At 39.9% G+C, this 13,910-nt stretch overlaps 1 protein-coding gene across 1 annotated transcript in view; it reads left to right on the forward strand.

Moving 5' to 3' along the window:
- Positions 1-758: 758 nt before the first annotated feature.
- Positions 759-13,910, forward strand: part of KCNB2 (potassium voltage-gated channel subfamily B member 2) — a 23,463-nt gene continuing 10,311 nt past the window's right edge. Inside the window, exon 1 of the mRNA XM_018562319.1 lies at positions 759-1,314. The gene's annotated coding sequence lies outside the window, so the exon portion shown is untranslated. The remainder of the gene's footprint in view (positions 1,315-13,910) is intronic.

Below are 13,910 nucleotides of genomic sequence, written 5' to 3' on the forward strand. Positions count from 1 at the left end.
AAATACTTGGGTTCCAGACATTATAAGGTTAACCGCTATCCATGAAAAGCAGCTCCTTTTATTAGCTATAGATATTGATACCTGGAATGGAAGCTTTCCTGATCAATAAAGGGTTTATTTAAAGAGGTGAAGACATCTGGTTTCAGCCATTGAAGGGCTAACAGACATCCACGTACAGCAGCTCTCATTATTAGCTATAGATATTGCTACCTGGAAGGGAATCTCTTGTGATCAATAAAGGGTCAGTGGATGCTGTTTATTTAAAGAGGTGAAAGGTGAGATTTTCAGCCACTGACGGGGTTAACAGGCATCCATGAACTGCAGCTCCTATATTATTAGCTATAGATATTGATACCTGAAAGGGAATCTTCTGTAATCAATAAAGAGTCAGTGGATGCAGTTTATTGGAGGAGGTGAAAAGGTAAGGTTTCAGCCTACAAAGGGTTAACAGGCATCCATGAACTGCGGCTCTTTTTATTAGCTATAGATATTGATACCTGGAAGGGAATCTCCTGTGATCAATAAAGGGTCAGTGGATGCAGTTGATTGGAGGAGGTGAAGAGGTTTCAGCTTGCGCTGGGAGCAGAGAGTGTCTTGAACTGTGCTCTGGACAAGTGTGACTGACAGCTGAGAGCTGAGCCGGGAGCGCAGGAAGGGTTAAAGGATGAATGGGTTAAAGCTGTTCTCAGAATAGGATTCCCCCGGCCCCCCCTCTCCCTCTCCTCTCCTCCCTCGTCTTGTTCTCCTCGGGATTTCTTGGCTTTGGTGAGGAGCACTTGCCGATCTGTTGCTGCTGTCCTTGGTGATGCAGAGCTCAATCCAATTAGCTTTCACCTCTAGATCCTCTGAGCCAGATTGTGGAGATCCAGCCCGGTCTATCTCTCAGTCTTGTACGCGTGTGTGAATGTGTGTGTGTGTGTGTGAGGGTGTGAATGTGTGACTATGTATCTGCAGTTCGGTGTCTCCAAGCTGGGCTGAGCTGTGTGCTCTTCCATTCCACAATCCATCCACAGCCGCAGCACACAGCAAGCCCATCATCACATGGAGGAGAAGAAGAAGAAGATGCGCTCCAAAGAAGACTGAATCCCTAACTAGAAGCTCCATGGCACTGGCACCACTCTGCTCCTACCCCTACCTGCTCCACATCCTCCTATAGACTTGTAGAGCTCTCAAACAAGCAAGACATGGGACAAGACCATCTGGTCCAACTGAGCATGAAGTGTCTTCTACAGAACATCTAGTCACCTCTGGATTGGAGATGAACCCAGGGCTACTGGGGGCTGCTCAGCTTGTCTTTAAGCCACTTTAAGCAAGGTAAGTAGATGGGGGGGTGTTTCTCCTGTACTCTCAAGTCATTGATTCATTTCTGCTCACCCTGGTGTTAGCTCTCAAGGAGGCTGATGAAAAGAAGGGCCAAATGCCATGAAGTTGAGAGACTTAAAGGGCAGCCAAAGCTTACCCTGCGCTATCATGATCATCATGATGACTGTCACCACCATGTTGTGTTCAAGTGTCTCCAGAGCCATACCATTTCTCTGGGGGGGGGTTTCTTCCAAAAGTGTGCAGAAGAGATGTGGTGTATTTATCACTCTCATAAGTGCAATGTTTCTTTTGGAGAGGTAGCTATTGTAAACAATGAAGCATACAAGCATACATACACCCAGTGTACCCAATCTATTATATATGAAGAGAGATGTGTTTATTTTTCTATGTAATTATGCATGCACTGCGGCTGCTATACACAAACAACCCACCGTCGTTACACCAAGCAATGTATAAATGTGTTCTATAATTTAACAGTTCCAAGCAAAAGAGCCAAGTCATATTCACTGCTCAGGACTATAGAATTAGATCTGTAATTCGAGCAAGATTTAAACCGTCTCCAAGTATGTGACACATGAAAGTGTTTGCTTCCCTTAATGACACCATGATGAAACAATGTTCTGTAGTGTAGCATCATCTATAAATACTTGTATGAATAAACTGACATACAGGGCTTTCATACCTACTGCTGCTGTAATCCAGGCAAATCAAGTTATGTAACATTTTAATCATGAAGAATGTATCTTTTTTGAGGTTATACAATGAAAGGCTATTTCACTGCTTCATTCTCTTTTATGATGCTATGCCTAAGTGACTGGTGATCCTTAGATAGCCATTAATGAAAGTTCAATAAATAAAAGGTAGCACAAAATGTACTGGTCTATAAAAAGTTTAACAAGTGTGTGTCTTTGTCTAACTTAGCCGTGTGATCTGTCATTTCTCTCAGGGAACAATGGGCCTACATTCCCTAGCAACATTTTGAAGGCCTTTAAGGCTTTTACCTGTACCAGATGAAGGTCTATGAACAAGTGCAGATAATATCGTGGTCATGGTCAGGTTACGACCTTCATCGTGAGGTGCTTTTTACAAATCGCCGCTCATTACGTTTTAGCCTTGTCAAACATTCACTAGGAGAAGCATTGATTCTCCATGGACCATTTAAACCATGCTACTGGCAACACATCCTTCAAAGTAAAAGAAAGAAATGTATATACTATTGCAAGAATATGAACTCATCACCGACTTAGGTACACCTTAATATCTTAAGGTGCAAAGAGCAATCAGATTACAAGATGTTAGAACCAAAAAAACGTTTAGAGCAGATAGACTGAAAATATTTTAAAATAAACCACAAAGTCTGTATAGAGAACATTAGAGAAACATTGCTTCTATAAGTGCATGTGTACATTGTGTGTGTGTGTGTGCATGTGTATGTATGTGGGTATATATATATATATATATATATATATATATATATATATATATATATATATATATATATATATATATATATATATATATATATATATATATATATATATATATATATATATATATATATATATATATATATATATATACATACACACACCCACACCTTCTTGATATTAAGGTATGCAGTACAAGTTGGTTGGCCCTGTTGTGGCGATGTAAGAAAACTTTCAATTTAGAGGTGTCAAGAGTTTTTGAAGTTCATGCTTTCAAGCAAGTTGCTTCAAGTGGTGTGGCACTAAAATGCAACTCAACTATTATTTGTTTAGAATTATATATCAATTCTTCAATTCTGATTTCTTCTGATACATCTGCTAGAATAGTAAATTTGCCATTGGAAACGGTGCAAGAATGTTGTCTTGCTAGATTCTGCTTTAATTCAGATCAGAAAAGCACTTAGAAGCTGGAAAGCTTGCTTATGACATGACTGTTATGCAGAAAAGGTGCAATGACAGGTGCAATGGTGTGTCACAGTGGTGGCTGGTGCAATGACATTGAAGGGCGAGGTGGAAAATTGAATATGTAGAGCATATTAGGTATGTTGTTAGAGATTAGGAAATTGTATCACCCCCTGAGCAAAGATTAATATTAGTTGCCAGTCTCTTATTACAGTCTTGGAGAATGCTACTAGCTACCAGTATGCAGCATTATTAGGTGACGCTCATGCTTGGCTTTGTTACCACATAACACTTGTATTTCACTCGTCCTCAGACAGGTCTTCCTGCAGGTCACCATGTGGTTGGTTTGGCTTAGATATGGTGACTATCTGAATGCCTTATTGTCATTTAGGTTTATCACTTGTAATTATTTTTTTTCTAGGTCATTTACAAAAACAACAAGAGAAAGCCTGTAGAGTGATATATTCTGTCTTACAGGGAAAGGATGAGGAGCCTGAAACCAATACATAATGGGAACTGTCATATGTAATAAGGACAGAACTAGATTAAGACCTTGGATACATCTTATGTTGGCTCATTTAGCAGGCTGGTAGGGTCAGCTATATATTAGTAGTAATGATATATATGAAATCTGTGCCTATGTTGATGTACGTGGATAGTTGCTTCTGTAAATGGCCCATAAAGCCAATGCTTGCTTAGATTAAATTTTCTTAAATAACCAAGAAACCTACATCCATAGGGCATTTTCAATAAACACACCACTGCATGAGGTCTTCTTATTATTGCTGCCAAACTGGTAGATGTCTAGACTTCTTTTACTCATTTATACAGCACTTTATCCTCAGCACTTTACAGAGAAAGCTGAACCATTCACATAGGTCTGGTTCCACAACAGAGCTCATAGACTACTGTCACTATCACAGTTAAGCACACAGTATGGTACTGAATGTTTTTGGGATAAAAGCCAATTAACCTACTCTTTGGTCTTTGGACAGTGAGAGGAAACCCATGCAGACACAGGAGACTGGATATAGCATCCTTGGTGGGATATGGACCCCGCACCCATCAAGGTAAAAGAATGATAGCCACTTAGCCCCTCATGCAGCCTGTTGATCATTTTTAAATGATCAGACTTTTGGGAACTCCATTTTCACTTGACATACAGTATATATCTATTATTCTGTAAAGGCTGGGAGAGCTCTGAATTACTTCACATGGAGAGCGTAGCAGCGGATTATCTGTCTATATCATAAAGAAAAATAGTGGAATCATCTGAAATGTCCCAGCATCATGAAATCCCTTTCCTCTGACACCACATCAAAATAATGTACACGCTTATGTCTTCCAGTTTGGCTGTGCAAAGCAGAAAACCTGAAGCTGTGGTGGCATAATGTGAAACATTGGAGTGCTCATAGTAATGGACATATGTGTTTTCTAGAAACCGCCCCAAAGCCAGGTATAACAAGGAGGCAATTTCGTAGGCAAGCCAATATGTGATTGTTTCAGTAAGCAGTGCAAAAAGCAATGAAAATATGCAAAGCGCAGCCAATAGTAATTTGTCAGATTTTAGTTTACTGAGCTCAGGCCGTTTAAGATTTCTGAATGTCTGGGTTACTGAAGTTTGCACATCTTCATAGGGTTAACAAGAATTTTCTCTATAGGCCTCTGTGCAGGGTCGTCATAGAACACATTTATGAAAGACTCTTGACAGTAGTGTCATGCTGAAAGTCATTTGACTACAAACAGTATAACTTTTTAACAAAGTTTAAAGAGGAACTCCAGGATTTATTCAAACTAACCCTTGCAGTGGGACTACCGCCGCACTTCCAGGGTTAACTGTATTTTGGTCATGGGTGGAAATAAAGAAGATATACTCACCTGATTCAAGGTCCTGCATGGCTGCTACACAAGCCCATGCAGACTCTTCTCCCCTGGGCTCTGACGGTCTAATGCAGGTCCGTTAGATATGAGGATGCCGAGGAACATACCACAGCCAGAGTGGAGGGAGAGAGAGGTGAGTGGTCACTGCTGCAGGAACAAGGGTCAGGTGAGTGTGTCTTCTTTATTTTCACTCGTAGATCAAACTAAGCACTTAAACCTTGCAGTGCGAAATTAAACCTGGTTAGTGACAAAATCTGAATGTACTTTTAGGAGCGTCATGTCATTTGCTCATTTCGTAGAATAGCATTGAACAGTACTGCAGGCTTGTGAAGGACCAGAAGAATATTTGTCTTAAAGTTATCCAATAGTCGTGAAAATAGTTGCAGCAACCTCTGCCTCCTTCTTCAGCCCAGCTTTATAAATTGTGTCTGTAAGGTTTTGTGTTAACACATATATTTGTGACCTAGGTTGTTGCATACAGTAATATGGGACAGCTATCTGTGAAGATGTTAAGGATACCGTGAGGAGGATTTATTGTCTGTTGGAGGCTTAGAGCCAGATTTTCTTATGGAATTATGTATAGTTTGAAACTAGTGATATCCCTTCTTGGTTTGAGTGGTGGTGATGTCTATCTTTTCATTGGTCCCCTGCAGCCTTATCTTCTTGCATACTGTCTCTAGCAGAGTTTACATGATTTAATTTTTTTTTAATGTTTGAATGTTGTTGTGCTTTGATTTTTTGAAGTGGACAGTGGACAGCCGGAGAAGACTGCATTTACTTTCTATTTTGCAGGGACAGTTTTTATTCAGGGTTTTATTATAGAAAGAATCCCATTAAAGTGACACTAAACTCAGGAGTTGGATCTGAAACATGCATTCAAGTACCTTTACTATTAATAAAAAATGTATCTTATTTGTGTATCACTCGGCTGTAGAGCCTCAAATCATCTCTGAATTGGTACTGACACTGTCCTTCCTTCTGGAGGGTGGCTACTTTTGTTTCCTATGGTCTCTGTGTGTGTTGTAAAGTAGTCAGCACTCCAAGCTCGCTCCTGTGATGGACTATAACTTCAATACAAATTAGTAAACAAAACATGAGATCACAGGAGCGGGTGGTGGCTACTTTACAACACACACAGAGACCATAGGAAACAAAAGTAGCCACCCTCCAGAAGGAAGGACAGTGTCAGCACCAATTCAGAGATGATTTGAGAATCTACAGCCAAGTGATACACAAATAAGATACATTTTTGTTATTTTGTTATTAGTTAAGGTACTTGAATGCATTTTTAAGATTTAACTCCTGAGTTTAGTGTCACTTTAAGGAAGGTGCAGCTAAACGACATTTAACATAAACCAACTTAATATAAACCAAATTTTGGTACATAAATGTTTGAAGGCCAAGTGTATGTTTCGTTAAACTCGCCTAAATAAATTCCAGGTGTATCAACACAAAAGGTGTGCAAAGTGTTACAGTCATTTTTTTTTTAGAAAGCAGCCACTCCCTGTGTAGAAAAGCCTGTACCCTGCCAGCGTGCTGCAGAGAAGGACCCTTGCCCTTTCTCTGGAAACAGTGGTCAAGCATTTTCTCAGTCAGGGCTATAGCTCTCAAATTAGCATGAAAGTTGTTCATTGTAGAGCTATCAGTAAGGGAATGGGGTCGGACCTCAGCAAAGAGACCACTGAGAGCAAGGGACCTTCTCTGAAGCATGTTAGCAGGGGACAGACTTTTCTACTCAGGCTGTGGCTGCTTTTCAAAGAAAATTGACTACAGAATTTTTACACACCTTTTCTTTTGATGTTCTAGGAATTAATTTAGCAGATTTGAACTATAAGTTTAATTGGGCTTAAATATTTGCTTTGTAGTTGAGTACACTTATTTTTATGTTTCCAGACAACAATTTTTTTCAATACAGTTGCAGTGTGTCACAGATCATCTTCAGTAGGGCCCCTTTCACATGGGCTGATCAGGATGTACCCATGCACGGATTCCCTTCTGATCAGAGCAGTACAGAGTGTCTGTATAGTTTTTTCCACCACCTTGCAATGGAGGAAAGAACTGAAACTGCTGTACCCCATGTCAGTCTATGGGGAATCAGATGTAAATGGACATGTGTCCATTTACATCAGATTACCCCCAAAACAAGTCTCTGATCCGTTTTTCCAGACCTTGCCGGAGGGGTCAACCAGCTGTAAACAGACACTTGTCCATTTACACACAGAAGCCCATAGACTAACATTGGACATCCGATCGGGTCTGCTTGAAAAACTGACAGATAGACCCAATGGGACCGCTCGTAAAAGGGGCCTAACTTCACCGATATGTTACAAATAAATCAGAAAAGCGCACATCTAAACCCTTTATTATAAGCCAGGTTGTGTTTTGGATTGACTGTTATTCTAATAAGGCTTTTTTGTCCTTTGTTTGAAGATGCAAACCTTTTGTACAGAAAAATAAGCAGTAACTCTAGGAATAACTTAGAAATGTCAGAGACAGACCTTTGGCCATAATCCAGGAGCACACCACACCTTTTCAGCAATTTTGATGCACTCTTTTTTGGATTAGAGCCAAGCCTTTGAGTATTTTTGGCGTTTAAAAAAATACAGTTCCATGACAGTGACTCATGTGATAAAGACGGCCCCACTGTGCCTTTACTCTCATGATTAATTAAGACATAAATGAGGTTGGACTGAGCAGCAGTTCGGAGACAAATGAAAAGGTCAAAATTAATGAAAGGAGGGATCTTTAAAGAGAAATTACAGCCAAAAGAAGAGGAAATAAAGGATCTAATCAATTGTCTTTCTACCTCTAAGTTTTTTTGTCTCTGTTCAAGCAGGCCTTACCAGTGTCTGAATTGTTCTTTTAGCCTGATTGTATTTTCTTTTGGCGTTTCTTTTTCTGGTATTTTTTGTGGTCTGCTGGCTTATCCTTAAACTCTATGAGAACACCTCTTCTTACTCAACTTCAAGGATATGTAGAGTTGCTCTTAATAAATTGATCATTAAAGTAGAACTGAAGCCAAAACTTTGTTTTGAATTTTGGATGGAGTAAGGAATGGTAATAACCCCTGTCAGTTTTTTTGCCATCTGTGTTCCATTGGGAATAGTTCTCTTTACTTTCTGCGGATAGTCATAATAGTAAGTAGAGGAAGGTGAGGAAATCCCTGGTGGTCTGCAGGGCTACCAGAAATAGTGTCCCAAATGGTTCTGGTGACAACTCAGAATTTGGGATTCTCTTTCACTCTCAGTGATAACAGTCACCAGGACAAATAGGGAGGGTGAATTTCTCTAACTGGAATACAAGCAGCAAAAAAAAGGTGTTCAAAACCCTCTCCATTCTATAGCAAAACAAAAAAAATCACTTTAAGGCCCCTTTCACATGAGCGGTCCGATCAGGTCCGCCTTTCAGTGTTACCCTAAGATCATAGAGAGTATGGAGTGTCTTTATTTATTATAGGTTATCTTGCTTTTGTTTGTTAATACTGCAAAACAGAAACTCCCAATGTCCACTTGATTTACAACTTAAATATACCTGTACTATCATAAAAAAGCCAAGGTTTTCCTTCAGAGAAAACTGCAGGCAAAAACAACCAGTAGATATAGGCTATTGAAGCTATATGCAAATCTTGAAGTCTAGCTTTGCCCCGCCTCTCTTGCCTCCTTATTAGTACTTTAATGGGATGGGCATAACATGGTGATCAATAGAGGGGTTAGGGAGGTAGAAGGGAAATTCCTGGTGGTAAGCAGGGCCATCAGAACTAGAGTCCCCATTGGTTCTGGTGACATCCCAAAATTTGGGATTTTCTTTTACTTTCACAGCCACCATGATGATTAGAGAGGGTGAAAGTCCCTAACTGTAAAAGTCTAGCTTTGTCCTAACTCTCTAGCCTGCTTGTTAGTAGTATAATGGGATAGGCATGCCATGGTGACAAATACAGGGGTTAAGGAGGTAGAAGGGAGTGTTGCCAAGTTTTACTTGTACTGGAAAAATGTGACACAACATGTGACAAGCATAATTCCTAAATAAGGAAGGACTCCAGGAAAAAAATGCTTATTTAAAATCTGCTGATGAACATATAGGGGTCTATTCACTAAAGGGTGAAGAGTTTGGAGAAGGCAGGAGAAGTGAATAATCTAGGCAAAAATAGCCGATTTGGAAAAATTCTCCAATTCAGCTCATTTTCCAGTTCAGCTATGCTGTCCTAGATTGTTCACTTCTCCTGCCTTCTCCAAACTCTTCACCCTTTAGTGAATAGGCCCCATAGTTAAGTGCAATGAGGTCTATGCCACCTCTGGGATCGCTGGTTGTTCTTTACAGTTTACACTTTTTTTCATGATGGAAAGTATAGTTTTTGTTATATTTCCTTGACAAGAGACTTGCAGCTCTCCTACACACAAGCTGCACTGCCCTCCCTCCTCTCCACGTGTGCAGTTACAGAATGGTTTGCACTTCGTGAATGGGTTCACAGAATACAATGCTTTCTGTGAATAGACAAGAGGAGAGGAGGGGCAGAGACCCACAAGTCTCCTGTCAGAGTACCTTAAAGTGAATCAAAAGTTACACTTCCTTGCATAAATAAAAGTGTAAATTGTAAAGAACAGCCAGCGATCCAGGAGGTGGCATAGACCTCATTACACTTAATTATTTGTTAACCAGCAGTTTTTTAATTAACATTTTTTCCTTAAGTTCTTCAAAGCAATTCATCTTCCTGGTTCAGCATTGCACCTTTCTGTGTCACCTCTCTTTCTCCTGCCTACTTATTAGCACTGAATCGGCATCAGCACCTCTGTCCAGTGAGCAGGGTGCTGATCTAGGAAACCTTAAAGCTAAGCCTGGAAGTAGTATGCATTTTAAATAGCATAGGTATGTGTCACAACAATGGCTAGCAAAAATTACAAATTCTTTGCAGTCAAAACAGTAAACATTCATGGATTTCACCTGTGCAAATAGCTTTTGTAAAGAGTCCCATTTTAAGGTAACATGGGCTTTGGCATTTTTCAATAAATGCTCAGTTTGTAACGGACATACTTTAAATGTACAGTATAATTATATACTGCTAGTATAACTGCCTGCAGCCAATATTTATATTGTCTTTCTGCCTTATCCAGCCCAGCAGAGAGAGAGTGAAAGGTTGGGCACTTTGAGGTCACAATATTGCATCGCACATCGCTGATAATCTAATTTGTTTTTAGGTACTAAAAATTGAATGGAGTTGCATGCAGTTCAGTTGTATATTCAAGTGTTTGGTTGAAGTTTCACATTAATTAATTAAAGTGTATGTAAAGTCAAAACGTATTGCAAAACAATAAGCAAACATACTTTATCTCCCTCATCTCCATCTTCGCTTGTGATTGCCCCTTCTCTCACCAAAATCTTCAGTCTTTCTCTTATCTTCGGCATCTTTCCCTCTTCCTTCAAACACACCCTCATCACACCCGTACTAAAAAAAAGTCTCTTGACCTTGAAGCTTTATCTAGCTATCGCCACATCTCTCTTCTTCCCTTTGCCTCCAAACTCCTTGAAAGACTGGTAAATACCTGACTCACAGACTACATGAATTCCAACTCCCTACGTGTCCCTTTACAATCTGGTTTTCACCCTATCTATCTGACTGTTCCTTAAGTGTTTCCTTCTCTGGTTCCACCTCCCCCTCTGTACCTTTCTCTGTTGGAGTCCCACAAGGTTCTGTACTTGGCCCTCTTCTATTCTCACTCTACACTGCCTTTCTTGGTAACCTTATCTCATTATACGGCTTTTATTACACTACCTTTTATACAGTAGTGTTGAGCAAGGGGATCACCAGGGCAGCAGGCTTACAGAGCCCTTTTAGATAGGCTGTACAGGGCCCCATGATTTCTAATGGTAGCCCTGTCCATACTCCAATGCTGCACATACTGCCAACCATCATACCCTCTGCCTTGCTCTCCTGCACATGTCGCCAGCTGTCATACCATGTGCACTCCTCTTCTGCACATACTGTCCATTATCATACCCATCACATTCCTCTCCTTCACAAACTGCCTGCTAACATACCTTTCACACTCTCAGGGTTAGATCCTAGGCCAGTGAAGGGATATGCAATCAAAGAAAGGTTGGGCGCCAGTTACTTTAAGTGCCTTTTTAAATGATTTATTGTAGAACTTCATAACTGGGAGAGAGGGGTTAGGGTATGCGTATAGGACATGGCAAAAAATAGAAAAGAACAGAACTTCAGACTCATCAATTCCTTTTCAGCACTCCACAGTGCAGAATCAATAGAAGCACAATGATATACTGGGTATTGGAACAACAGGTGAACAGGGATAGGCATTAGATCTTCAATAGGAGAAACACCAAACTTGCTGCTGAGGTCCATTGCTAATCTCTGGCACCTCCAGTAGCTATCCAGCTTCTCTGGTTCTCGTCATTAATCAGTATCAGACCCCTCCAGGGTCTACATGTGAGGCCTCCTCCAGGCTTGAGGCCTAGGCAGCACCTGAGCATCCCACCCCCCAGGCTAAGCCTGGACTGAAAGCACATGGCAAGTCCCCTGAGTATACAGTATATGCACTCCCCAAGCATGCACCACTGGCTAAGAAACCCCCAGTGATTGGCTGGTGAGCGACACACGTGCTCATAATGTTCCCCGTTGGCTATCCCACACTGCAGCAGGGTCACACCCCACTCAGGCAGGTACAATCAATGTCAGAACACCTGGAATTAATCAGATCAATACCAACTATAATCCAGCCAGACTGACTATAGCTCTGGCAACACGAAATTTCTCGAAGCCACTCCAAAAAGGTGGTAGGGAAAACACTAGTATTTAATAAAAAGTGAATAAAAAAACAAGTGACAATTCAAGACCAGACTGGAACAAGCCTAGCATCAAGACAGGGGTTTGTATTAGGGGTATATAGATACCAGTGCCAAAACTTGGCATTTTAATGAGAACCACCAGGGTTGCAGAAGTTGCAGCTGGGACCTGGCTCTGGTGCTCCACCACTGTCCTGAAATCATTAGTTGATATTTTAGAAAAACTGTCACATGACAATAAACAAAAATGTATCAGTACTTGTATCTGTAAGTACTTGGACAAGTATCAGAAATCCCTAATATATATTTATTTAAAAAAAAAACATACATTAAAACAAAGATGCACAAATCGCAGGAGCACCTTAGCCAATGCTCCTTAAAAATTACAGCTCCCTCCTATCTTTTTAATTTTTCTCTAGTCTAGTCTAGGAGCTGGAAAAGTATCTGTACATGTACTTGTACCAGGTATGGTACTTGGTATCTGAAGTTGGCATCATTATTAATCTCAGTTCAGCTTGAAATCTACTTGTGTACATTAATTTACTAAAAGTCATGCCTGCCAAGAATTGATCAACTGTCAGAAGAAATGCATGATAATACACTAACGAGTTTATAATCTGTTCAGCTGTCAGTCTCAAGGCCTTCCCTTGGCATTTCTGAAAGACAATTTGAATCAATTTACATAATATGGCTTTTCAGTTTGTACTGGAACAATCTTGTATCTGCCCACAAATGTCTTTTGGCTACTATGTAGATGCTAGCCTCTTGTACTGAGAACACATGATGATGCCAGATTAAAAGTATGCAGTGAAAAGGAACAATTGACTCTTGCCATCCAGGGATACAATTGCATTTAGGCAAATGTTTAGTCATTAGCAGTAAAGTGCATCATTCTAGGATGCTGTTAGGAAGAGACAGTACAAATGTAATTCAGTCAGAAATATATACAAACAGATAATTAGTGTTACTGGTGTTCTAGTCAGAGTAGAGAATGTAGAAGAACATTAAATATTATGATGCAAATGCTTGTGAAATATATTACAGCTCAAAGCAAAAATGGATGCCTGAGTAATTAAAATCCCTCTGTAAATGGTGCAGTTTTTGTTACTGCGCTCCTAATCGGTTCATTGCTGGTAACATTAGTTTATGGTGTGTTTTGTGTATTTGTAATACAGCTGAAATCTGTTTAATTCAGTTTGGGCTTCTCGTGCAGACATCTGGTCCCAGTCTAATGCATTCTGCAATTACTCTGTGTATTAGTAAGACTGTATAGGTGAATTTGAAGGGAAAAAAGGAGTACAAGGTTTTGGTTGAATTGCTTTATACTGCTTCAGTCCTATTCAAATGTATCTATACCCATGTTGATTTTTTGTCAGTTCTGAAATTGTGAAGCAAATCATCTTTTTAAATGACATCTATGGATAGTAAAAGGAAAAGCAGCAGAATGATGAGCAAATCTCTATGTATGGCCAATGCAAAAGACTGATAAGTCAAATTCAGGTACTTACACTGCTTGCATGTAAAAATATTTAAGGATGTATTAAAATACAAAGCTGTATTCATTTGTATATTTTATTTCTGCCTGGTGTTCAGCTTTAAATTTGTACAGAACCTTAAAATCTTATTTGCACCTAATGGGAAATGCCAATACTTTACTTGTTGCCATATGGGGACTAGATGCAAGGAATTATGTATGTACAACAAAAATCTTTTAGTTAAGAATACATCACAGTTTTTAAAAGCTTCGGCATTCCATTGAAAACAGATGTACACAAGAGCTGAAGACTGGTCTGGACAGAAAGTCCTTTATTCCCCATGATCCAGAGTCCAGACCTGATTTCTTTTAGCTTTAGTGTAAGCACCTAACTCTAATTTGACCTAGTGAACCTCAGACAGGGTAGTGCATTATGGGTGTCCTGCAGAATACAGGTACTGTTTCCTGTTTATGCAGCAGAAATTGTGTGGGAAGGGCCAATGTTGATTTTTTTTTGTAACAAAACAAGCAGTTATTCTTTAAGTATA

The sequence above is a fragment of the Nanorana parkeri genome, unplaced genomic scaffold, assembly GCF_000935625.1.
Source record: "Nanorana parkeri isolate BGI_ZX_2015 unplaced genomic scaffold, ASM93562v1 scaffold572, whole genome shotgun sequence".
NCBI classification, from domain to species: domain Eukaryota; kingdom Metazoa; phylum Chordata; class Amphibia; order Anura; family Dicroglossidae; genus Nanorana; species Nanorana parkeri.